The following is a 27,845-nucleotide window of genomic DNA, read 5'->3' on the forward strand; positions in this document are numbered from 1 at the left end:
ATGAGGAAATTGTGGCATATGGTCTAAGTAATTTGTCTAGGGTCAGAAAGATTGCTGGTAAACAGCTGGAGAGGGATGTGAGCCTGGGATGTCTACCTATGCAGTCTTCCAAGTGGGATGGGAGGTTCTCAAAGCTGGCTGTGCATTTGAGTTACCTGAGCTTTTAAGAATTCTGATGCCCAGACACCACAGCCCATCAGTTAAATAAAAATCTCAGAATGGGTGCTGGGGAAGATGTAGCAGCCTCTTCTTCGAGCCACCCCTCTGCCTCCAAACTTCTCTGGGGCCAGCAGCCACCTGACTTGGGGCCCGGGGCCTGGGGCTCAGGCAATGACCATGGGCTCTGTGTCAAAGCAGCAGTTTACAAGTGTCTGCACCAAGGTGCCAGAGGAGGCAAGGGGACATCGCTGCCCAGGGCAGCAGAAGAGCTACAGCTGTTATATAATGCTGGTGTCTGTAAGTGGTTCAAAGTGCGCATAGGGTTCAGCTTCCTGTCCTTGACCACCTGCCCACACCTGGGTCGTGCTTGGAGGACATACTCTCCTCCCGTGGAGGTCTTTGTGCACCAGAGCCGGCTGCACCTGGAAGACTTCCAGAGCCTGAAGGAGGGTGAGGCAGTAGAATTCACTTATAAGAAGTCAGCTAAGCACCTATAATCTACCTGGGTCACTGGCCCTTCTGGGGTGTTTTGTATTGGGAGTGAGATGGCCCAAAGGGAAGAACAAGAAGTGCAGATCTCGGTGTGGGGGGGTGCTACAAGTGTGGAGGTCTAGATCACCATGCCAAGGGTTCCACATAGCCACCCCAGCCCAAAAAGTGCCACTTCTGCTGGAGCAGTAGCCATAGGGTGGCTTCATGTCCACTGATGGCCCAGCAGATCCCCAGCTCACAGGGAAAGGCAGCCTACTTTGGGGAGGAGAAGGAAGAAGAGATCCATAGGCCTGCCCTGCTCCCGCAGGCCCAGAATTGAGCTACAGTGGGTGGGGGCTAGCCTTTGTGATCAGGAAGTTTTAAGGAACAGGCATCAATCAGCAGAGTGGAGAAAGTGGGGACAGGGTGGGTAGGGGGCAGTTGGCTCTGCCGTGTGTCTCAGGCTGGGGTCCCCAGCATCACCCCATCTTCCCTCTTTGCAGGGTAGGGGGGAAGGGGTGAGGCACATGAACTCCAAGCATGCTCTATCCAAATTGCTCCTGAGGGTTCTGGGGGCAATCCCTCCCTGCTGTGTGCTTTATCTGAATCTCTGCCCCCAGATCTCCAGCTTTTGAAAGTGGCCTGGACAGGGAAATTGTTTTCCTTTCAAAGAAGGAGATGTAATAATAATTTTTTCCCATGCCAGAGTGTAAAGATTTAAGCATGAGACCAGATTGATGTGCATGACCCACACACCGCTACATTCTGTGGGAGGGAATCTCTCAGGGGTAAGGCAAGGTTCTTCTACATTTTGTCTCATAACCCACTCTTGGGATAGGGTGCTGAGGACTGTCCCAAGTAATGGGTTGTGACAGTAGGGACAGGGGTTGTTGGGGGAACAGCTGCAGACCTCATGCTCCTAAGCTTACTCCTACCCCATTCTGGGTGGATGGATTTTTATTTATTTACTCCCTTTGATAACCACACCTTGGGCCCCACCTTCTCCAGGATGCCAACTGCACTAGCTGTGTGCGAATGACACATCTTGTACATTTTAATTTTTTTCATTATATAAAATATTCCAGTTTTGTAAAGACAAAAAAAATCTCAGACTGAAATGGTGCCTAACTGTTGCTCAAAATGTATCTTTCCAAGATATGCTTGAAAATGTCAACTGTTATCTCACAGTTTAGAAACAAACAAAAATCAAATTAGCTAAAGTTTAGGGGGCTGGGGAGTTGGCAAGAATACAAATATCCAGTCATAAAAGTAGAAGTTCTTTCTCTGACCTTACATAACAGTTACATTTCAGTCTACATTTTCATGTATATTTTGTCACTAAACCCAGCACGTAATTTAAAATATATTATTAATTTATACATTTTTCCTATTAGAGTTAAGAATCACTGTTAAAATGAAAAAAGCAAAACATTTGTCTTCATATAATGAATACTATTACAAAGTTCAGTAAATGAATGTTATGAAATCTCAAATAATACACTAATATAAGCTATGATAGTTTGACTAATTAAACAATATGTTATCAATGTTTTATAAAAAAAATTATACTAAATAATTAAAATCACTTCATTATCTTACAGCATGCAAAAATGACTAAATGATTTTTTAATTTCTTGGGCATTTAGGTTACTCCGGAAGAGGGCCAAAATTCAGGAAAGGTGAGTAAATTCAACATTAGACCAGGTTTTTTCCAGCTGCAGTTATTAGTGACATTTTGGATTAGATAATTCTTTGTTGTGGAGGGCTATCCTGTGCATTGTAGGATATTTAGCAACATACCTGGCCTCTATCCACTACACTTCAGCCGTGACCATTAAACCCCCTGTAGCACCCCGTGCTACAGGGGTGCTTGGGTGGCTTAGACGGTTAAGCCTCTGATTTTGGCTCAGGTCAGGTCGTGATCTCAGTGTCCTGGGAGTGGGTCTTGCGTAGGGCTCTGTGCTTAGTGGGTGAGCCTGCTTCTCCCTTTCTCTCTCCTTCTACCCCTCTTCCTGCTTGTGCTTTCCATCTCTCAAATAAATAAAATCTTTTTTTAAAAAAAGGTGCTTAAAAGAAAGTGCTTCCAGACATTGCCACATGCCTCCTGAAGGGCAAAACTGCCCCGCCCTTTAAGAATCACTGCAGTAGACAAACTAGCTCAGAGTTATACCCTCTAACTAATGCAGTCTCAACAATTTAGACACAGCCCTTTTGACTTCTGACTCAGAAGAGTCAAGTCCTCTGCATGTCTATAATACAGGTTTCATTAATACATATGTAAGTTATTCTGATGTGAGGCAACAGCCTGTGACTCTTTCTGAATCATCAGAAACTACTGTTTGGATACTTAATGTGTTTTATAAAACAGAATCCTAAAGATTTTGAAAATCAATCTTCCCTTTAAATCCTATGATAGTCTTGATAGTTTATTAACTGGGCATTTTAATGTAACCTGAAACTTTTCCAATAGATTTCTGATACATTTCCCAAACTAAACAAATTTTTGGAATACTCTCATCAGCTCTTCTTTGGTGGGATGTGCGATTTCTCCACTGCATTGGAATTGTTTATTTGTACCTTATCATGTAAGTTCTAGAGGTAGGATTTGGGTTGGATCAATTGCTATACTTCCCAGGGCATTCTACAGAGTCTTGCATTTAGTAGGTGATTATGTCCTTTAATGATTTACATTTTAGGAGAGATGAATTATTCAAATATCTGCCTAATTGTTAAAAGCTCACCTAGAATATTTAGATGCATGCTCATATAAGTTTGTTCCATAGGATTTTAAAACATGAATGCATTGAATTCCATAAGGAAAAAAAAGCCTATCTAGTTGAGGGACCAGGAACAGTTTCTACTTTTTTCTTTTCTCTCTCTCTCTCTCTCTTTTTTTTTTTTTTTTTACTTTCCAGAAACTGTTCTGGCTCGTAAATAATCTTTAATCCTCCTTCCCTGTATGCTCTGGATGAATTAAGTACCATTCTTTGTGAGCTGCGGAGGGATACAGATGGATGTCTTCCACATCTGTGATCCTATCCTAACAAGTACCGTCAAGTAGCAACTTCTCACCTTCTCTGTAGAGGTTGTCTTCAATTAAAAATACACTAGAAAGATTGTAACCATAGAAAGGACATTGAGTAGTATTTCAGCTAATTGGCAGTACATGCCTTCCAAAATTTCAGAGGTACCTCCATTTAATGACTCCCCTGAATGAGGTAATTGGCTGAAATTTACTTTGCAGTTCTTAATATAAAGTTGGGCCCATCATTAGCAAGAACTCCTAAAAAACCAGGGTCAGTATGCATTTAAGTGAAGCACAAGAAAAAAGGTATTTCACTTTCAAAGGACCTATGCTGTACCTTCTTTTTTTTTTTTTGAAGATTGCAACTCATCTATTTTATAACATAATGGCAATAATATTGCCTCTGAGTTAACTGTGTAATAATTCACTTTTGGTACTGCAATAATTGAGCAAACAGAAGCTGGTACTAGAGGCATTCCTTTCCTTTATTTATTGTAATATTTTTCCATAATTTAATGAGAAACATTTCAAGAGCAACATTTTTATCTTTCATGTTAAATTAATTTACAATGCTATGAGCTATAATAAAATGAGAGAAACCATCAGCAAAAAGCAAAAGTTAATAAAGACAGATATTCTCAAAGTTTCAAGGACTGGGAAAAACTCAGATCATAAGTGTTTTTGCTTTCTTCTTCTTCTTCTTCTCGTTTGGCTTAGTTCAATTTGTCATAGTTTGTTCTCAATTATTTTGTACTTACTGCTAACATAACATAATATTGATGAAGTGGAAACGATGCATTACTAAAATGAAACATACGTAATTAAAACCAGCTAAGAAACAACAAAAACTTTGCTGTGTATTTTAGTAAGCTACTCTAGATTTCCATAAAGAGGGCTTGGATGTAATTTAACTTTTACTGATATAAACCTACTTGGGAAAAATTTCAAGGAATGATGAATAAGGCATATGGAAAGTTCATGTTGTTGGAATAAAATTCTCTGTATAGCACATTATGAACACTCAAATTTTGATAGAAATCCACTTCAGTATATCTTTGGAAATTTCTATCCTGATGCTAAAAGCTGACCAAGGATTGAGAAGACCTCAGTTGTAGGATCTTTGTCAAGAGACTCAGACTCTCAGAAACCTCTGGGTTTCATCTTTATTGGGTAGGATGAGACTGAATCAAGAAGAAAGAGTTTTACCTGGAGTGATGGTGATGGTGAGAGCTGGAGGATTCTGAGGCCACAGGCTAAGTGGGGATGAGCACTATGGTGTGTGGATCAGATATTTGCCATCAATAGACTCGATGATAGCAAAGGTCCTTACAAGTTTCAAAGATCTACGACTCAGTAAGAATGTTCATTACTTAGCAAGCAAGTAAGCACAGATCCCTCCACTGAGCATATGTCCATACATCTAATAACCTAGAATGGTCCTACTCAAAGCACGCTGTACACATCAGCAGCAGAGTCACTGCCAGGGACCGAATGATCACCATGTTTGGGGATTGGACCAAGTACTCCCAGTGTTAACAAGCTCTCCAGGAAATTCTTACTTATGGTAAGAGAAACCTTGATACAGAGCACTGTGGAAAGAACAAAGAAGATGCATAATCTCTAGCCCTTTGCCTGAAGGATCTCTCTCTCTCTCTTTCTCTCTTATTTGGGAGAAAATAGATGTAAAACAACCTAGAGAAAAATATAGTTCATAAAAAAGTACTATCTTCAAGTCAATCATTCATTCATTCGGCAAATATTGAGATCCTACTATATGGTAAGTACTGTGTAGATGCTGGGGATATACAGTTCTGCCTTTGCAGCACTTACAGTCGAGTGAAGGTGATAGATAATAACCAAGAAAACAAATATATAAATAAAATAATTTCAGTCAGTAGAAAATGCAATAAAAGAGATTATCAGGGTGCCATGAAAAATAATAACAGGGATGACACTGAGGGGTGGAGAGAAATATTTTTATTTAAAACCTCAAAGTTTCAATAAACTGTTAAGATTGGTTAATTGATAAATCGACAAATACCAACTACATGCATGCTGTGAACTCAGCTAGGCACCCTAGGGAATGTAAGAATATGTCTTGGAGTTTATAATCAGTAGGAAAGACAAGATTTAATCACCAACTACAATCGCTATGGAGTCCACAGGAGTGGGATACTTTAGATTGGCTATTTGCTGAAACTCTTCCCTCACTGCTTCTTGGTTAAAATACTCTTATGGTTTCCAATTACTGGTTTTCTAATTCAGCTGTGCACAAAGAATTCACAAACAAGAGGACTCGACATTGGCTTGAAATCCATGTAGACTGTTCAATGGAAGAGGAATTTGAGATAGGCCTTGAGGAGTAGTAGAATGCATAAAGGTGAAGACAAATAGGAAAGGCATTTTAGGAGTACTGCTATTTTTAGTATTGGGAATACTAAATAGCATACTAATAGAACACTAAAAATAGCAGTATTCCCAATACCTCCACATGACCATTTTATTTCTGATATCTGGTAGTGTCATGAAATGTGATCTATTAATATCACATAACATATCAGAAGGGTTTTGGTTCAGTCTGATAGAAGATACACTTGGTTCATGTTTTCTCTCATTCTTCCAACCAACTTTCATCATTCTGTTGGATTTAACTTTCCTTTCAAGGGCTAAGAGGGACTCCAACAAGTGCGCAGGCAAAACTTCCCAAGAAAAGATGAGATGATATTGACATATTGACAGTCATAAGCACTATACAAGTGGCTGTTGCACACAAGAAATCATTAAAGTAATGAGAGATACTGGCCTATTCAAATGTGTACATATGTCCTTTAATATTAGACTTTTTGGTAGAACTACTCAGTTGATTTTGAATTGCTTGCTTTGAAGAGCCCAGGGCTTTTTTTTTTTTAATTTTTATTTATTTATGATAGTCACACACACACAGAGAGAGAGAGAGAGAGAGAGAGAGAGAGAGGCAGAGACATAGGCAGAGGGAGAAGCAGGCTCCATGCACCGGGAGCCTGATGTGGGATTCGATCCCGGGTCTCCAGGATCGCGCCCTGGGCCAAAGACAGGCGTTAACCCGCTGCGCCACCCGGGGATCCCGAGCCCAGGGCTTTACTGAATAGAGATCCCACACCCTCCTAGTTAAACAGGAAATACAATTTATAAAAACATTTAATGATTTTCTTTAACAACTGCCAAATGAAACTGAAAATAATACAGTGGAATAAGGAAAATGTCTCTGTACCAATGTCACAGCATATATTACTATTAAGCAAATTACATCTCAGGAACTAGGAATCATATGCAGGTGCTCAGAAATTACACTTTCCCTAGTGTGAAATGTAGCTACAAAGTATCTGCAACCAGTGAACCCTATGAAAAGAAAACTATTATCACTCAGGGGAAAAAAGAATTCCTTTTAAAAATAGGATTTAACTGTCAATAAAGTTTTTTATAATAAATGCATATAAAGTTCAACATGAAAGGAATGTAAAAAGCAGATGTTATGCAAGAGAGAAAATCACAGGTTATTTTTATTGCTATAGTCTTTCACTGACTTTGGTCTCAGTTTTGTGGAGGCTTTTGACTTTTAACAAAATAAGAAATTAAAGAGGTTCTTAAAAGAAGAGATTTGTAGAATGTATAGAAATATTTTCTTGAATTATAAAACCTGATCATCAGATACACTTAGAAAAGGATTAAGAAAGTTGAGAGATAAACATAGATTCTACAAATGCTGTAATTATAATTTTCTCTGTCTTCTAATTATTAAAAAGTTCCATTTAAGGTCTTAAATTTGCCAGACTAATCCAAATTTACTAGTGAGATGCATCCTTGAATTCTCCTTAATCTGTTTAGTTACTTGAAATGTTTAATACTTTGTAATCAAGAGAAACCTAGAGTCTCAAAGGCATAATATTCCCTTCCCAAATTGATTTAACTTTACGTTATTTAATTGGAACTCTGAAGAATTAGAAGTTCATTCTATTACCTTGGCATCCTTCATAGCACCTGGCACAGTATTAAGTACATATTAGATACTCAATAAATACTTTTTGAAGGACTGAATATTGCTTAAGAAGGAAATACAAGGAATTATTTAGATATAAGATATTTAAACCCCTAAGCCAAACTTATTTCTTGCTTATTTATAGGCATGGCATAAACTATGGTTCTGATGAAAACCTATTTAGTTTTGTTTGATTCATTCAACAAACTATTATTGTGTATACATTGCTTTGACACTATGAAATGAGAGGGGTATTTAAAAAATAACAGAGATATTCAGGAAGCCCCGTTTTTTTTTGTTTGTTTGTTTCTTAAATTCCATGAGTGAAATCATAGGGTATTTGTCTTTATCTGACCGACTGATTTTGCTTAGCATTATACTCTCTAGCTTCATCTGTGTCATTGCAAATGGTAATATATGATATATATTGATACATATATATGGTGATATATATATATATATCAATGGATAAACACTTGGGTTGCTTCCATAATTTAGCTTCCATAATTTAGCTATTGTAAATAATGGTACTATAATAAACAGGGGTGCATGTCTCTCTTTGAATTATTGTTTCTGTATTTTTTTGGGTAAATACCCAGTAGTGTGATTACTGGATCATAGGGTAGTTCTCCTTTTAATATTTGAGGAAACTTCATATTGTTTTCCATACTGTTATAGTGGCTATACCAGTTTGTATTCCCACCAACAGTACACAGGGGTTCCTTTTTCTCTGCATCCTTGTCAACACTTGTTCTTTCTTATGTTGTTGATTTTAGCCATTCTGACAGGTGTGAGGTGATATCTCATTGTGGTTTTGATTCGCATTACCCTGATTATCAGTGACCTTAAGCATCTTTTCATGTGTCTGTTGGCCATCTGGATGTCTTCTTTGGAGAAATGTCTGTCCATGTCTTCTGCCCATTTTTAATCGGATTATTTGATTTTTGGATGTTAAGTTATATGAGTTCTTTATATATTTTAGGCACTAAGCCTTTACCTGATATGTCATTTGCAAAGTTCTTCTCCCATTCAGTAGGCTGCCTTTTAGTGAGACTAATATAACACTGTATGTTCACTATACTGGAATTAAAAAAAAGAAACATTCAAGAAGCTTAAAGTTTAGGAGTGAGTTATTTTGCAGGGATTTGATTCTGATTTTAACTTGTTTAAGGACAATGATCTCTGTTCAGTGCAATACTGAAAATACTATGGGTTCATAATAAACAATTTCTGCAGGATCTTATTAACTCATTAGTATGTCTCATGTAGTGTATTTCTTAAAATTTCACAGTCAAATATGGTCATTTTTTTTCTGTACTACAGTGTAAGTCCTTGAAATCGGGTTTATTCTCTGTTTTGCAAACTAGCACAGTAACGAACTAGCAGACAGTGGGTACTCCATTGATAGATGAATATTAATATATTAATGAATATAAATAGAAATTATAGCAGGGGAGGTACATTTCTGAACCAATTCAGGAGAGCTAAATATTCAAAAAAGAGTATTATTAGGTCACTGAGATGATTAATAAAATAGATCTCTTACTACATTTCTCTGGATTTTTTTTGTATCATACAGAAAAAAATGCATAAAATCATATGTGTCAGCCATGTTCTCTAGGTTCACTTCCTCCCCTTTCTCCACTGTGCAAGGGGCTGACTTGTAGGATTACCTCCGTGGGCTCCTATGCCTTTTAGTTTTCTGGTTGGGTTTGACTAACAGAGAGAACTAGGAAGAGATTGAGGTCAGAATATTGATTGCTTTGGTCTCTTTCCCTGGCTGTCAGTTGAAGCCTCAGTTTTAGCCCTGAAAAGAAGGTCACTGTTCCACCAAGGCAGTAAGATCTACATGATCTCTCTTTCTCTTCATTTTTAGAAACCTCTCCTCCTCCTTCATCTTTTCAGGCCTAGAAGAAATGACAGCTCTGCTGCTGCTAGCCTGGGGGCCATGTGCTACCTTCCATGACTTTCCCATGCTCTGCCCACTCCTCTGTATGTGGCAAGTGTAGATCAACACTCAAATCACCCTAATTCTAATGTGCCATCTGTTTCCTGTTGGGGCCCTGGCTGAGACACAAACACAAAGGGGCAGCAAACAAGACCATGTAATAGGACAAGGATTCAACCTTCCACGCAGTTACTGTAGTACTTGGGTCAATGGATGGGGAGATGGTTAGTAAACTCGAAGTATCATACAGAGGTTGGTTATCATTAGTCAGCATGAAATATGGACATTTAAGATTGTGTTTATACTGATTTCCCACCACAGAACCAGCTGACATGGCCTAACTTGACAACTGGATTGATGTGGCTGTGCTGTATCATCTGTATAATAATTACGCTGTAAATAAATGTTTAATGCATTTAACGATATACGACATTGATGCATAGGTAATTACACTCAGTTATCAGACTCAGACAGTGTTCATATGGCTGATCCTAGACGTAGCCTCCATATTTCATTATCCACCTGTCCAAGATCACTGGCCACCTCTAGGTTTCCCTAGTCTGGAGTTGATTAGGAAGAGTTCAGCTCTGTAAAGGGACAGGGAACATGACTTCATTCTGAATGAGCAATGTAAAATTAGCCCTGCAATTACCATTTCTAGTTGGGGGTGAGCTACAGCTACAAATTTTCTTCTGTGTCTTTTCAAACTTAGGAGAGCTTTGTAAGCAATTCCCCGTAAGACATTTTTATCAAAATCACTTCACAATGTGCTCTACAAACAAATAGGTATTTTTAGGGCAAAAAGGAAAAAAAGAGATGATATTAAATATATTTGCTCAAATACCATTCTTAATATTATATTTTGGAAGTGACACCTATGCCACAAACATATCTTGGGAAGCAATTACCCACCTGATTTGGATAAAAATATTATCAATTTCTTTCTATTGAGACTGGTAGTGATTCATAAACAGAACAAAAGCATCAAAGCAGTGTGGAATGATGATTTTGGGGCTCTTTCTCCAATGAAAATCTTCAATTTAGGTGTCAATGGGTACAAACTGACTTATTTTAATATACTTCAGGTCCATATATAAAGAAAAATTCTATACTATTTTATAGGAATGGATTGTTTTGCCTTAGATGAAGTTTACACATCAGCTTTTTAACATTACTGTTGTTTGTTTCACTTTTGATGTCTTTTAACAACAATGCCCTGCCAAGCACTTACCACTACTGCATCAAGAAAGATTTCATGCCTTGACCTTCACATTCATGACCTATAATTCAACATGCTTCCATGATCTCTATCATTTGCAGATATCACCCTTCTCAGGGAGATGCTGACCAGTGCTTTGTTTATTTGTTTCTGTTTTGTTTTAGGTCAATTCACTGGTTGCGTTTTTCTAGTTTTTTTTTTAAGGTACCTTTGAAGCTTCTATCATTTCTGCTCATCAAAGGAAGTAATTTTCTTCACATGCTTGTATTGGTCAAAAAGAGTACTTATATAATTTTTCTTTTCTTTTTTCTTTTTTTTTATAATTTTTCTTTTCTTTTTTTTTTATTTTTTTTTTTTATTTTTCTTTTCTTAACCAGAGACATACAGGTTAGAAAAATTATGACTATCATGGCCCTTGAATTTTGGGTGTTCTTTTCAAATTTAGGTCAAAAGTCAACATTAATAGTCAGATGGAATGGCTGTCAGAAAGAAGAGCTGCCAAGCAGATAATAAGTTTAGAACTCTTAATTGAAAATTAACACATCGGCATTTGTATTCCTAAATTGAAGAAAATGGCTGTTTGGCTACCGTTATAATGAGATGCTGCATATTTCACATGCTGAATCCTGAAGAAGGAACCATTCGTTCCTGCCTGATGGATGTTTCTAGGCTTCAGTATAACTTGAAAGACTGGGCTAGGAAATTCAGGCAGAGTTAGAGGGATCCTGGTTTCTTTTCTATGGGTTTTAAGGTCCATAAATATTAATCAGCCTTCCCACTTGACTAACTTGTTGAGTTTGTCTCCAATTGACTAACAGCAAATTGTATTATTGGCCTCAATTCTTCCGCATCCCTAGTCAAATCATACATACACACCCCTGCCTTGACCTTATGTAGTTGGAAAGCATTTCTCTATTCCTTGACTTTGGGCTTGGCCACGTGATATGCTTTAGCCAGTGGAATAGAAGCAAATGGGCTAAGAGCAGAGATTTGAAGGCTTAGTCTCAGAATAAGATGGGGCAGACTCAAACCAGATCTGCAACCCAAAGATAAGCAGAGCCAAGCCCCACCTAGCCAATACTGGTCAAACCCCACAGAACTACAGACCCATCACTAAATATGTAGGTGTTGTTATTAGCCATAGTTTTTTGGTTGTTATGTACCAAAATGAACTGATACACACTATAAATAAAAATGTGGCTTATAGGCAGTACAACCCAGGAAAATTCTGCTGACTTGATATTCATCAAGTAAAAGAAGAAAAGACCAAATGATTCAAAATTATCAAATTCTTATAAAGTTCATACTCATGCCTGGTACCAAGATTAGGTAGCAACAATTGGTCAAAGCCCAGTAATAGAAATAAAAATGCAAAATACTAGTCAAGTTTAACTCACTAGGTTGCATTTCTAGGTTTTCAAAGAGACAGTTCTAGATTGCAATATTTGAAAGAGGCCTGCTGTGATATGGTAATGACTATGAATCCTGTGGTCTTTGGAATACCTCCAAAATGCTTAACTCAAGTTTAAAACAAAACTGGATACTCAAATAAACGTTCTTGTACAGAGATGGAATAAGTCCTCTTATCTAGAAAGGGCCAAGGAAGTGATAAGGTGTCTTTTGGCATTTCTATCAGTTATGTTTTTCAAGTGTGGTGAAACTGGCTGTCTCCTATTGTTTTGTCATCTACAGGTTCCTTTTTTACATAGGATTACTGCTAATGGGTGAAAGGTACATTTCACCTCCAATCACCATAACTAATGTGAAGAGAATTTAAAAGTTTTTGCGGATAGAGTTCCAATTCCATGTGCCTCTCCGACTGTTTCCTCTGCTTCTAACGTAGTCTCTGACTTTAAATGACAGCTTCCTAGCAGAAATATGGGAAGAGTCTAGGAGATCAAGTGAGGAATCTCTAAGGTAATTTCTTGAAACAAAGTATTATGTTTTGGTGAGGTGATGTATACGAATATTAACTTGATTGTAGTGATGGTTTCAGGGTATACATACATATGCTAACCTTATCAAATTGTATACTTTAAATATTGTGTTTATCATATGTTGATTTTACCTCAATAAAGGTACTAATAAATATTAAATGCCTGGAAAGAAATCAGACTAAAGATGTACAAAGCCCCTACACATACAAATCTAATGTGTTGTCGTTGGACATTTAGGCAGATCTAAATAAATGAAGGATGTACCACAGTCCTAGACTGGACAACTCGATATTGTAAAGTTGTAGAATGATGTGCTTTAAAATGAGTATCTTATGGGCTTAACTGTCCTCATTTGATAAGGTGATTCAATGATTTCTAAAATTTCACTTTCAGTCCTCTAATTCTATGATCTATTGATATTATATTTCCAAGCTTCAAGAAAAAGCACATATAATTAATGTTCAAAACAAAACCAAATGACTGGCAGCTATCATCATATTTATGCCCAAGTCAGGAGTGCAAGAATTTTTCTCCTTGTCCAGGGAGTTGTTTCAATAGGATGGAAGATGTATATTCTATACAGTCTTACAATCAAACTGTTCCTCAGCATATTTTCCCTTTAAGTACCAATTGGGTATATGAATTTTAAATACTAAAGATTAAAAAAAGAATTGGTATGCATTTATTTTTTTCTTTGAAGTTCAATACTTAAAGAGCTCACCAGTTGTAACTTTGACCAGTGACAAATAATGCAATTAAAAAGGCCATACAGGAAAAACAATCAAGTTCAGAAACCAAGACCCACTAGGCATCATCACTTCTGGTTCTTGTCAGACTCTGGTGGCTATAGGTGGGGTAATGTACAGTCATTAATAAAAGTTTCACTTTAGGTACTTTCCAAGAGGTTACTTCTAAGGGACGCATTTATATGAGAAGCCTAAAACTGCTTTTTATAATTGCTTAAGTTATTTTGGGTATATATTAATATTAAGGTTAGTTAAAATAGTAAAGCAGAATGCTTTGTTTAGACTATATTTAATAAGTCTGATTCAGAAATGAGTAAAAGTACAAATCTTGGTAGCCCAAACCAAGGAAATGATAAGGATAACCTCAGCCAAAGGGTCTTAGGCCCTTTTGTGCAGGTTTGGAAAAGTTTAAACTTGAATAGCAGCTTGTAACCCTTGGGGAGAGATGGCTGACCAGACCTTGATTCTTTCTTTCTTTTTAAAGATTTTATTTATTTATCATGAGAGACGCAGAGAGAGAGGCAGAGACACAGGCAGAGGGAGAGGCAGGGTCCCTGTGAGGAGCCCAATATGGGACTCGATCCCAGGACCCCAGGATCAGGCCCTGAGCCAAAGGTGGACACTTAACCACTGAGATACCCAGGTGTCCGGACCTTGACTCTTTCTCTGACCATGCCCTGCTAGGCTTATATCCTTCAGTAAAGCATGGTCTTCATAAGAATCACTAAAGTTGTCATATACTCCCCATCATTTCCATTAATTTGAGATTTTAGCAAGCTCAAATTACCATCCACACTTAAATACACACATTGAATTCAAAGAACATGAAATGTACCAATAACCTAAGAAAAACTATTGTTAGACTCCCAAAATAAATGGTAACACAATGATGGTAAATCACAATTTTTTTAATTTGAAAATTCATATCTTAATTGATTTTTACAAGGAGATGTTTTTTTTCTAGACACACAAAAAAGTAGAATACTAAGTTCAATTTTAAGTTTTTAGATATGGATGGATAATATTTTGTGAGATTGAAAAATAGAATCATTTGCTAGGTTTTCCCAATAGCCTAGTACATGAAAATATCTGTATTTCTTGCTCTAAATTAATCATTTTTTTTAAAAGAAGATTTTACTTATTTGAGAGAGAGAGAAAGAGAGAATGTGAGAACGAGCACAAGCAAGGGAGAGGGATAGAAGGAGAAGCAGGGAGCCTGAAGAGGGGCTCAATCCCAGGACCAAGGGATCATGACCTGAGCCCAAGTCAGACACTTAACTGACTGAGCCACTCAGGGATCCCTCTAAATGAGTCATTTAAAAATATATCTGCATTGGATGGGTCACTTGAGATCATGAATTGAGCAATGAATATGGTAATCCCAGGCATAGGTAATTTAAGTACCCTAATATTATTTAGAAAATACATACCATAGGTTAGTCTTAACTTTACACCATAGATAAGAAACAAATCCTTAGAAACAGATTAGGTATTTTACTTATTTTACCAGCTGAATGGAGCAGCAAAGAATGGATGTTGATGATGTGGTTTTAAAAGAAAAAACTTCAAAAAACAAAATTTTAAATCCTATGCATTAAACAAAACAAAAAACAATGTAGCATGGTTTAAGGAACATAATAATACTTAAATTAAGAACTCTCAAAACACAATTTTGTGAATGACACAGGTTTGTAAGTTGATCTTACTAATTAAGTTTCTGTCATAGTTTTGGTTACATCACAAAGAAATAAATAACACAAAATGCAGATTGATTATTATTGAGTTAGCTCAGAGGACTTCTATTGTTAAAATACCTATAAAAACACAACATGGTTGCTTTAGTTATAAAAATAAAATCATATGTATATACTACCTAAGATGAAAAGACCAAACAATGGTGAATATATTTTTCTTCATAGGATCATCAAACTAAACCTACAGCTTTCACTTATTTTTGCTAAATTTTCTACTTAATGATCCAAGAATTTAGCTTTTTATTTTCTCACCAAATGACAAGTATATATTGATTGGCAGTATTCTGAAATTAGTGTTTCAGAATATTTCCAAAACTATTCTGTGAAACTAAACTACATTTTGACTTATTTGTATCAATTATTTGCTTGCAAGTTGTGGCCAAGGTGGGAAAACACTTCCTTCCATTTTAAATTGCAATCTCCCAGGTCTGCTGTTTTCCTTTTTCATGGGGTCCAAAATGTTTTTAAGACCTCTGGTATATCAATCTCTAGAAGAGAGCATCCACAAATGAATTCTGATCAACAGATTGCATACATTTCCCAATCAGCTGTGCAGACTGAGCATTTTCACGACTCCAGTCATTTTATAAAGATGATTCAGAATTAATCAGTCCCACTGCCACTTTTATTATTTATATATTCACAGTATTGACAGATTTCATTTTCTTCCCACTCTCTACTCCTCTTCTACAGGAATAACACTCACGACATGGAACATGGAGCAGCAAGAGATATCAGCTGACCTTCCTTCTTTAAGTAAGGCATTACTCAGCTAATTCCGAGAACCCACCAAAGATAATGTGGAATATACAGATCCACATCAAACATCCTTTCATTTCCTCTGGTGCTTCCTCTAGAATATGAAGTCTGCTTATTCTTTAGACCACAATATAGGTATGTGAATAATAGAGTAATACCTACGACTGGAATAAGACAGAAATAGTTATGGCTGCAGCTGCTATAAATATTGGAACAAAATTCCCCTAGGAAAAATGACGTCAGGACGACTTGCAGGGGACCAATCACACAGAATTTTGAATAATCACACTTGTGACATTTAAGAAGACATTGCATCTTCTCTCAGGATTACTAAAAATTACAATTGTACCTAAAGTCACCCAGTAACAGTTTATGCCACTAATTCATTTTTAAAGATAGATTAACAGGGATCTTTTCAAATGTCTCTTCGAATTGATTAGACAATGTCTCTGGAAAGCCTCAAATTTGATTTGGCCAAAATGGCAGAGGAAATTAATGTTATTCTCTTGTGCCATTTCCCTAAATTCAGAAAGGTAAAGAAACACCAATTTTCAAAACCAGACATGTCTAATAATAAATGAAGTCTGAATATATAAAAAGATTGTTGTCAAGACAAATCCATTGCCTGGTTGTCTTCAGCTGACATCTATTTTTAAATAGAAAGTATGACTTAGATTCAGGAACTAAACATGAAGAAATACTGAATAATCCATTTATTCAAAAGGCATGCAAAAAGTATTATTTCAAAAATCTCTTTTCACAATATCTTGTTTTGAATACTATAGCTTTTAAACATTTAATAGATCTATGGGTTTAGTGTTAATGATTATGCCAACAAGATAACATAATAAATCCATGTCAATTTTAGAAGTATTTCTAATATTACATAACAAATTGGAAAGGAATTTCACATATAATTATCTCTATGAAGACAAACCACAAGGGTAATTAACACAACTACAATTCCGTATCACCACAATGGTTAAACCAGATGGTAATGTTCATTATTTTTATCTCTCTCGCAAAACCAAATATCACTCACTCTCTCCTGGGAATGCATGAAGTATTAAAATGAAGCATATTATTATGCAATACTTTGATGTAAGGAGTTTTTTTCTTTAACTTAGTACAGACATGTGTGTATCCCCCTAAGGTTGGCAGTGTTTCCAATCATAACCAATGTTACTTGTAAATAAACAGAAATAAACTGTGTACCTATGATATATAAGCTAATATAATGACATCACCAGATAAGGGAAGATCCAGTTTTTAAAAAAATTATATTCAACAGTGAACCATTAAATTTAAAACATAGACTTTGGGGGGATCCCTGGGTGGCGCAGGGGTTTAGCGCCTGCCTTTGGCCCAGGGCGCGATCCTGGAGACCTGGGATCGGATCCCACATGGGGTTCCCGGTGCATGGAGACTGCTTTTCCCTCTGCCTGTCTCTGCCTCTCTCTCTCTCTGTGACTATCATAAATTAAAAAATAAAAAAATAAAAAATAAAAAAAATAAAACACAGACTTTATATTTTGATCACCAAGATGGCTGATATTATTAGTTTTCAACAGATATTCAGGAAAAACAACAGTTTATTTGCTGTTTCAATTAGCTACTGTCACAGTAATGCTGAATGGTGCATATGGTTTCAAACCACAGCCATCTTTTCTCCTGGATATCCATGGCTTGTGCAGCCCTGCCAGTCATCCTTCTGAGATGAGCTGCCTAGATGGTGCATGTTCTTCTTGTACGTGTAGTAGAGGCACAAAAGGAAAATGCAAGGTCTCTTAAGGCCTAGGCTTCAAACTAGCACACCATCATTTCTGCTCACCTATTGTTTGCTAAAGCAAATCACATGGCTAAGACCTAAGGCCAGGGGTTGGAAGGTACACTCCATCCATAGGGAGGCAATCTTGAGGTTGTGGCTGTAGAATGGGAGGAAGAACTAGAGTAACCATTCAGCCTACTACAACTATAGAAGAGTTTCTTTAAAGCAGATAATATATTGTAGAACACAAGAATGCTGTGTACTTATTTATATCTCTGACTTACTTCTTTAGGGTGTAAATGTTGCTGTGCATTTTCCTGTGCTTGTTGACTGCTCTGTATTATTATTATTAATTTCATTAGTGATTAACCTGCTCCTAGATTTAAGAAATAAATCATCATCATCTTCTTCATCTTTTTTAGTTTTTTTGTATAAAGATTCAAACACATCTTTCATTTGGAGCAATTCTCTAGCAGTGTTCTGTGAGTACAGACAGATTGATGCAATTTCTAGTGCAGGGAGTGGAGCATGCAATTTGAGTCACAAGTCCTGTCTTACCTAACTCTGGAGTTATCTTTTGAAGAGAACATATTATATGGGAATAATAATACAACACTGCCCTTAAGGATTTTGGGTAAATTTATTTTCTTTTCCAACATGATATAAGATAAAGTATCTCACATCATGAGAATTAGTCACTTCCTTGAGAAGGCCTGAAGCAAAGGGACTTCTCAATCAGATACACCACACAGGCAAAATACTCTTTCATCACCATGTGTGCACATGCGCATACTTGTTCTATCTTTCCCCTTAGAATTCCAATTTTTTAAATCTTGTCTTATGAATTCTTGTTTTTCTGGTGGTGTTCCATTTTTGTAAACAGAAAAGTAGAAGAATGTGTTTGAAAATCTGCTCCGAGAATGTATTTCAATTTGGCTTCTCCATTAGAGTACTAATTTGCTTTCTATGTGCAATTCTGGCGTGATCACTGTTGCATATATTATTGGATTTCAACTCCTGTGCCTCTACCTAAACTCATTTTGAGATTCTCACAGGGCAGGTCAATTGCCTGAGTTTTACTGAGCCTAAATTCTGCCACAACTTGTCTCAGACTTCTTGGTATCACATTTGGTGAAAGCAGCAGCAGAACTTTCTACCATATTTCTTTTTCCTTTATTTTACTAGGCCTTTCCTCCTGTGGCCTGGTGGATTCTATAAAAAGAGGAAAGGGTGTGGTTTGTACATTTCTCTTGCTCGTTCTCTCTTTCTCTCTGGTAGATCAATTAATTATTTTCAATTTTAATCACCTTTATAACACCAAATATTTTATATGTAAAAAAGTAGATTTGAGGAACAAAGCTCAAATAAGCAAAACAACAAAAACCTGTTCAAAATAAAGTTTTCTTCTTGAATTAACCAAGAATGACAAACTTTATTTTTTGAGCCCATTTACAAAAGGAGAACAAACATAAAGTTACAGGTGTAAAACTATTTATTCAAGACAAATGTGGTTGGGACCTTACTGATTGGTTAATAAAATATAGCTGAAGGGTTTATGCGCCTTTCTAAGAATACTTAGATATTTCATTCATCATCAAGTGTATATGACAACTATCAGACTTCTTCACTGTTTCTCTTTTATATAGTCCCAGACAGAATCTATTTCAGTACTGTAAGCACATGCGCATACACACACACACACACACACACACACACACACATCCTGAAACAAAGCAAGACTCTTTTTCCTTTTCTCAATGGTATTTTTGAGAATTGATTATTACCCAGGTCTTGTTTAACAAATGCATTTCTACAAAAGAGAGAAGATTCCTTAAATCAAGGCTGAGACATGATTATCAAAAATCTAGCAAATAATACCATTGGTTTAAGGTATAGAAATCAACCTGAAAAAAGAAACTCTCCTTCTAATACTGTAATTTGGTCATGTTGGGCTAAGTTATAATTTAATGTCATGAGCCATTAGATCATAACATTAAATTAATGATCATGGCTCACATGGAGGCATGGGCAGTTTTATATAATATGCAAAGGGAAAAGGAAAGAAAATGGTAATGTAAATCTTCTTTGGTACCATCTGGCTTATCCTTTTCCCCAAGCCTCTCCAAAACAGTGGGAGGAATAAACAATACTATTCCTGACTGGCTAGGCACATTGAAGATGAAGATATCAAATGAAAAATTCTCCAACACAAACAGAAAGTCTAGTATTTTCTTCATTTCCTTCTCCTGCATAAGCACAGAGAATCTACCCTGCAGAATCAAAATTTATCAAATTTCAGAGCCTGAAATGGCCTTAAGCAAGCATCTGGTCCAGTGGTTCTCAAATTTAAATGTGCACAAGAACCACCTGGGGGCCCTTTAAATATGCAGATTCCCTGGCTCATCCCTGGAGAGCCAGCTTCTTACACTGCATTTTAAATAAACTTTCCAAGTAAAGATGGTGCAGGTTGTTTGTGAACTTGGAGAAACATTTCTTTTGTTTAGCTTCATCATTTGCCATAAGATAAACATTAGATTATGCCACTAGTTTCCCCAAGATCACACAAGTTGGTGGTCAAGATCAGAAACTCCATCTCTTGACCTGTAAAATAAGACCCACTGTACTTTCTGATAATGTATTACTTCTATAAAGAGTCCCTCAACAATCTGTTAGGTCACTTTTTTCTTTTTCTATGGTGACGAAACACATAAAATTCCGTTTTAACAATGTTTAAATGTCCAATGCAGTGGCATTAAGTATATTTACACTGCTGTAAAGCCATCATCACCATCTATCTCCAGAATGTTTTCATCTTTTCAAACTGAAACTCTGTACCCATTAAACAGTAAGTCACAAATCCCCTCAACCCCCATCCCCTACCCGCTGTAACCACTATTTGACTGTCTCTACAAATTTGTTATATATACTTATTCCAGGTACCTCATAAGTGGAATGAAACAATTTTGATCTTTTTGTGCTTGCTTATTTCACTTAGCAGAATGCCTTCAAGATCTATCCATATTAGCTCATGCTGTGATTTGCTGAATCCTTTGAAGTGCTTGCTCCTGACAGTGTTCTGGCTCTTTAAGAAATGAGGTCCTATCATTTGTCCAGCTTCAACAGAGGCTGCTAAATGAAAGAAAGAATTCAGGAAGGGCAGTCCTCAGTGAGTGAAATAGATAGAGCCTGGAGGCAGGCACATAGACATGAAATGCATTTTCTGCCTAGTTGAAAGTCACTTGAAAACAAAAAGAAATGTGAAATGAGAGAGACGGACAAACAGAGACAGACACATTAAAAGAATGATAGGAGAGATGGATTGAACAGAGAAACTAAGACCTCCTTAGGGCTATCTTGTGCCCAGATTAGCGAGGAGAACTGTGCAGATGAGATTATTAACAGATACATTCTGAAAATTAATTGGTACGCACTGGTGTCCCTGAGACCTGAGACTATTAATGTACCTTGGGGCAAAGAGCAGAGAAAGCAAACAGGGAAGTAAAAATGTAGGCATCTACACTGCTATTTGAAAAATACTTCATGGTACTTAAGATTTATTTTTATTTTATATAGTTACTCCCATGAGTATTTTACAGCTTTTAAGTTAGAAGGGAAGTTATTTGATATATGTTCTGTTGTAGGAGAGGGGAAAAGCTTAAAATTTTTAAACATCAGTACACTGGTATATATCCAATTTTCTACCCTGGGGCAAAGCCAGATGATGTTTCCAAGAGAAGGTAGGTTGACCAAGGCCTGAAGTAGGAGTTAGCCAGGTAGAGTAGGACAGAAAAGTTATTCTGGGCAAAGAGAACCTTTTCTTTTGACCTGGATAGTGCCTACTTGTATTTAATATTCAGCTCAGTATCTTTTACAAGAGGCTCTTTGTGGTAGCTTTCTACAATGGCCCCCAAATTTTCTGACATCTTCCCATGCAAAGGTGGAGTTCATGTCCCATCTTCTCAGATCTGGGCTCTGTGCTGGCTTGACCAAAAGAATGTGACAGACAAGCGTGCCTGGGTGCTCAGTTGGTTAAGCATCTGGCTCTTGATTTTGGCTCAGGTCATGATCTCAGGGTTGTGAGATGGAGCCCTAAGTTGGGCACTGTGCTGCATGTGGAGCCTGCTTGAGATTCTCTCTCTCTCCCTCTGCATGTCCCCACCTCTGCTGAAGAAGAGAAGAAAGAAGAAAGAAGAAAGAAGAAGAAGAAAGAAGAAGAAGAAGAAGAAGAAGAAGAAGAAGAAGAAGAAGAAGAAGAAGAAGAAGAAGAAAATGACGAAGACGAAGACGAAGATGAAGACGACGACGAAGACGACGACGAACATGACAAAGACAGACATAAAACTATGCTAGGTTTTGGCCCAGGCCTTAAGAAACTAGCAGCTTCAGCTTCTTGTCCTTTGGGATGGCTGCTCTCGGGACCCAGTGATTATGCTGTGAAAAAGCCCAAACTGCCCCCTGGAGAGGCCTACGTGAAGAGGAACTGACAGCCTGCACCCATTTGCCAGGTATGTGAGTGAGCCCGGTTGGGAGTAGATCCTCCAACAGCCAGTTGACCTGCCTCAGCTGATATCATAAGGAGCAGAGACAAGCAATCCCCACTGACCTTGCTTGAACTGTAGATTCACATGCAAAACATGTAAAACTATGTTAAGCCCTTACGTTTTAGACTGATTTGTTATGTAGCAAAGGGTTACCAGAATACCTTCCCTGGCCCTCCCCAGAAGATTTGCAGGAGGTGCCCCTCCCCTGGGAGACCAAAGAACTCTGTACTTACCTTAACTATATCCCTTACCTCCTTGGCTAGATGTCCCTGTTGTCCTGCCCCTAGTCCTTCCACTATCAAGTCCTCTTTGGGGCCAAGCACAGCCCTAATCCATCTTCTGATCCTCAAACCTCTTCACTGTTCTGTGGCAGGTCTACTTCTCAATGGCTGACCTTAAAAGTCATATTTGGGAATCCACTCAAAAAGTATGTTTTTCCTGGGCAGCCTGGGTGGTTCAGTGGTTTAGCACCGCCTTCAGCCCAGGGTGTGATCCTGGAGATCTGGGATCGAGTCCCACATCAGGCTCCCTGCATGGAGCCTGCTTCTCCCTCTCCCTGTGTCTCTCCCTCTGTGTGTGTGTGTGTGCATGCGTGTGTGTGTGTGTCATGAATAAATAAATAAAATCTTTTTTAAAAAGTATGTTTTTCCTATGTGTATACATTGCATGAATATAAAAATTTCTTTTATGTCAGGGGTGGGAGATGAATTTAGAGTTGTCTAATAAGTTCAATGGTTGCCTCCAAATAATGACCATCGTTTTCTCCCAAACAGGAAATGTCAACACTCTCCCACAGCCAGTAAAAATGCTATCTGTACTCAGTCCATGTTTTAAAACTGCAATGTACAACAGTTTTCCAACCATTTGTGAAACTACTGTAAAAACTAAAAATAGAATTTATGGAGTAAATCATTGGGAAGAATGCCTGGTCAAGCAGTTCATAAATATCCAGGTCTCATTCTATTTGGGGCCACAGCCTTGAATTGAATCCAATATTGAATTGTTGAATTGAGAGCAAAGGATAGAAGTGAAATGTGGTCAGCCCCTGAGAGGAGGGGAAATTCTGCTTTCTGCAGAGAACTTTTTCTGTAACTCCCAAGGAACAATGTATTTTAAAATGTGTTGGAAGTGAATAGAAATTAGAGAGGAGAAACTAAAATCTTTAGAGAATTTAAAGATTATATTTATAAAGACTCATATCATTGTTAAGTCATGATAATAATAATATTGAAGAGTCAACTTGTTAATACACCTCTCAAGGACAACCACGGATACAGGAGCAAACAAAAGTAATTTGTAGCTTTCTCAGTATCAGGAAATAGACATTCTTCCATCTCGACTAATATGATCTCCAGTGGGGAATGATTTATTTCTCTCACATTCATGAAACTCTCTTTCATAACCAGGTGTAATGGCTTCTTTTACCTCTATGGGGAATGGCTGATTTATGCATAGACCTTTGCTCAATAACCTTTCTTCAAAGATTGATGCCATTAAAAATGAAAAAAGATGTGAACTTTTTGACATTTTATTTTAATGTAATTTAGAAAACCATGTAAACTGCAAATGGACCTCATGTGGAATGAGAATCACATGCTGGTAACCTAAATTATTTTGAATACCATTCATCTTTGACTAATACCTGGAATGTTTTATTATCAGAATTATGAAAGGCACAAAAAAGACACTAACAAAGTTCATTTCAAAAATAATTTGTAAATACAAGATTGAACATCCTTTTATTTGAGTCCTACTAATTCACGCTTTTAGAATTTTCCAACTGGAAGTGGGTACATTGCTACCCATCACATAATGGAGTTATCTTCTTTTGCCTAGGAAGTCTCCTCTTAAAGACCACTAATCCTCAAAAAACAAAACAAAACAAAAAACAAAAACAAAACAAAACAAAAAAACCTTAGACATTGGAGAAAGGGAGGAGGAGAAAGTGATATGAAATTCTTTGACTTTTTCTGTGCTCAGACTTTGCTGGACCTTTTCTATTCTTGTTTGGAGAAGAAGGCCTGAAAGATTAACAGATCTTGTCTAAGTTCTGACGGGGATCAAAGATAGTTAAATGAATAGTCCCAGCCTTCTCATCGTCTCCAGTGCTACTGCCTCACAGGTTACATTTAAAACAACTTTATTGGGGCACCTGGGGGGCTCAGTCTCTTAAGCATCTGCCTTTGGCTCAGGTCAGGATCTTGGGGTCCTGGGATGGAGCCCTGAGTTAGGCTCCCTGCTCAGTGGGGAGTCTGCTTCTCCCTCTCCCTCTATACCTCCCCATTGTGTGCCTCTTTCCACCCCCACCACGCCCACACACTCCCTCTCAAATGAATAAATAAAAATCTTTTAAAAAATGAAACAATTTCATTAATTTTTTAACATAGCTATAAGCCACTGATGTGGCTTCCAATGTCGGTGACATTGGAAAAAACAAACTGCTCTTACTAAAGTGTGTTTTAGGGAATCTTAACACCTGGTGTCTGGTTGAAAGAGAAAAGCATATAAGCTAATATTTTCCTTCAAGGAGGGCATTACAAATGATAAAATATCTCTTTTTAATTTTCAGTGAGTATGTTTATTTTCAAGAATGAGGGTGTTAAGGTTTGTATCTGAAGAATTTAGAGTTTTTCAATCATGTCAATATTGACATCTAAGAATTAAAATCTATTGAAGATTATTAATCTGTCCTTGGTCAGACAAAACAAGGCTTTTTGTTTTTTTTTAAAGATTTTATTTATTTATTCACAAGACAGGCAGAGACATAGGCAGAGGGAGGAGAAGCAGGTTCCATACAGAGAGCCCGATGTGGGACTCGATCCCGAGATTCCGGGATCATGCCCTGAGCCAAAGGCAGACGCTCAACCACTGAGACACCCAAGCATCCCTTGGTTTTGTTTTTTAAAAATCAGAGTTACAGTAGTCTTGTGCCAATATTTTGGATAGTTTCATTCATTCATTCTTATTAAGTAGTTTCTCACTCAAATAAAATGAATTGTGGCCATAAAGAGTCTATAGTGAAATAAGCAATACAAAAATTTGCTTATAAAATATATATGTATATATAAGGCATTTCTATATATAGTATTAGTACTATTATCAGGTGATAATATTATCAGGTGATAATAGTAATAACATAATAATACTAGCTATGTTTAACTGGTTTCTTACTATCTGTCAAATACTGTTTTATGCACTTCACATGTGTTAATTTGCATCACCCTCACAACAACCTGATGAGGCAGACATTATCATTACCCCTGATTTATAGCTGTGTAAACTGAGGGCAATTAAGAAATGTGTCCATGGTCAGTGAGTATCAGAAGCACAATTTAAACCCAGGCAGTCAGGCTTTAAAGCCCATACTATTAAAAACTATTCTCTCCAGCCTTTCAGATACAGTACAGAAAGCACTAAACTTCATATAAAGTGTAGAGAAATAACTACAGAAATTGGGAGGGAGGCAAGATGTCTTCCAGCTAGGGGCTAATGGAAGAAGGGAGGATTTCAATATTGCTTTCCTCAACAAGTAGGTAGCATCAGAGTAAATTGAGATGAGGAAAAGGAATCCCAAGACAAGAAACAAAGTCATCAAAAGAAGCAAAGAAGACTAGCTAGCTGTGTATTTTTGAAGGAGTTGAGGGAGGGTACATGGAGAGGAAAAATAAATAAGATTAGAAATTGAGATTGGGAGCTCATTCTGGAGGGCCAGGTGAAGGAGTGTGCAGAATATTCTGAAGGGTGCGAGAAGTCATAAAATATGTTTGAACAGAAGGACCTTATATTCTTTCATTCATTTGACAAATATTTGTTGAGTGCCTATCATGTGCTGGGTGCTGTCTTGGGCAATGGGAATATACACGTGAATAAAATAGATAAAATCTCTCCCTGCAAGGAATTTCTAAACTATTTACAATCCAAGATATGCTTGAGGAAGTTTAATTTCAAATATCAATCTATAAACCGGACTACAACCATGCAGTGGGCAGAAAGGAGCAGAGAGCAGGAAAAGATTCTAAGAGCATGAATTCCAGTAGTGATTAGGAAACTGGAGAGAAAGCAACAGGTATAAAGGATTGGGGGGAGATATTGATCTTGAAAAGGAACTAGAAAGTGGGGCAAATGAAGAGTTGTAGAAGGACTTTTGAGTTGAAATCTGACTTGAAAAGATAGTGGTATAATGAATGGCGGGATAGGAGATAAAGACCCAGTATACAAGGTATGGCCCATTGGGTCACACTTGTGCTATCTGTGAGACATCTGAGTAAGAAATGACCCACATACAGTAAGAAATATGGGACTGATATGGGAAAGAGATAAAAATCTTCAAATAATTGGTTTAAAGGAAGATGAAAGACAGTTGCTTAGTCTAATACCTATAACACAAACCACACTTAGTAACTATTGACCATTGAATGCCAAGAATGAGATTAATGAAGGCAGAAAAGACAGCCCAGAATCAGTCCTCAGGCAAAGAAAGAAGAATGAGTAGAGTGGTAGGGGAAAATCAGTAGAATACGAGACGCCAGCAAGTCGAAAGATAGGACATTTCCTCCAAAAATTGGTGGGCAACAATCACAAGCGATGTGATTTCTCGGGCAGGAAAGACTTGGTGAAAGCATTTGCATTTAGAAGTCATGTAGGTTTCACAGAGAAGCTTTTCAGTTGAGAGGTCAATGTTGAAACTAGACTGAAAAAGGTAAAGAGAAGATGGATGTTTAGAAGTAGGAATACTTCCATTAATCAACAGATTCCTATTAAGTAAACTATTTCAGAATTGCTTATGGTTATCTTGGGTTTTTGCCTGGAAGGTTGAGTCAGTTTAGAGTAATGGGTAGCGAAGTAAGATGAGTCGAAGGTCAGAAGGTCAAACTTAAGTTCAAAGAACTGACTCCTCTGTATAGGAGAGGAAAAGTTACCCAATCTCTCAAAGCTTTGATTTTTTTTTCACCTGTAAGAAGGATAGGATGATAGTACATCACGCAAGCAAAGCACCCAGTACGTTGCCTGGCATACAGTAATATTTTTTAAGTGAGTTATTATCATTACCTATCCTAATAATTCGATGCATACATTGTATTATTCATCTCAGAAAACTAAACATTTATTTCATTGGCTTTTATTTTTAATTATTTCCCCCCCAACCTAGTATGATAAAACTCAAATTAGTTAATTTTCAAAGAAGTAGCAATAGCTACATTACTGAACCTCTTTAATCTTACCCTCCTCAACTGAAAATAAAAATAATAATAGTAGCAATACCAGAGGTTTTCAGTGAGAATATTAGAAAATGAAAGTAAAAGTGCTTGTCAGTTATAAAAAATGAAAAATTTAGCAATCATTATTCTCATTAATTAATATAACTTTGATCCATTGATTTTAAAGAGTACAACATTAGTTTTATATATTCAGTTGGACTTTTGTCTAATGTTAATTCATATCATTAATAAAGATCTTTCACCTGAAGAAAGCTTTTTCAAAGTGCTTTTATATTTATTACCAT

The 27,845-nt window shown here is 37.1% G+C and overlaps 1 protein-coding gene and 1 pseudogene across 1 annotated transcript in view; one reads left to right on the forward strand and one right to left on the reverse strand.

Annotated features, from left to right (window-relative positions):
* DMD (dystrophin) overlaps positions 1-27,845 on the reverse strand; it is a 2,084,073-nt gene that overhangs the window by 447,736 nt on the left and 1,608,492 nt on the right.
* On the forward strand, positions 337-970 carry LOC102151145 (annotated as a pseudogene).

The sequence above is a fragment of the Canis lupus genome, chromosome X, assembly GCF_011100685.1.
Source record: "Canis lupus familiaris isolate Mischka breed German Shepherd chromosome X, alternate assembly UU_Cfam_GSD_1.0, whole genome shotgun sequence".
Taxonomy (NCBI): Eukaryota; Metazoa; Chordata; class Mammalia; order Carnivora; family Canidae; genus Canis; species Canis lupus.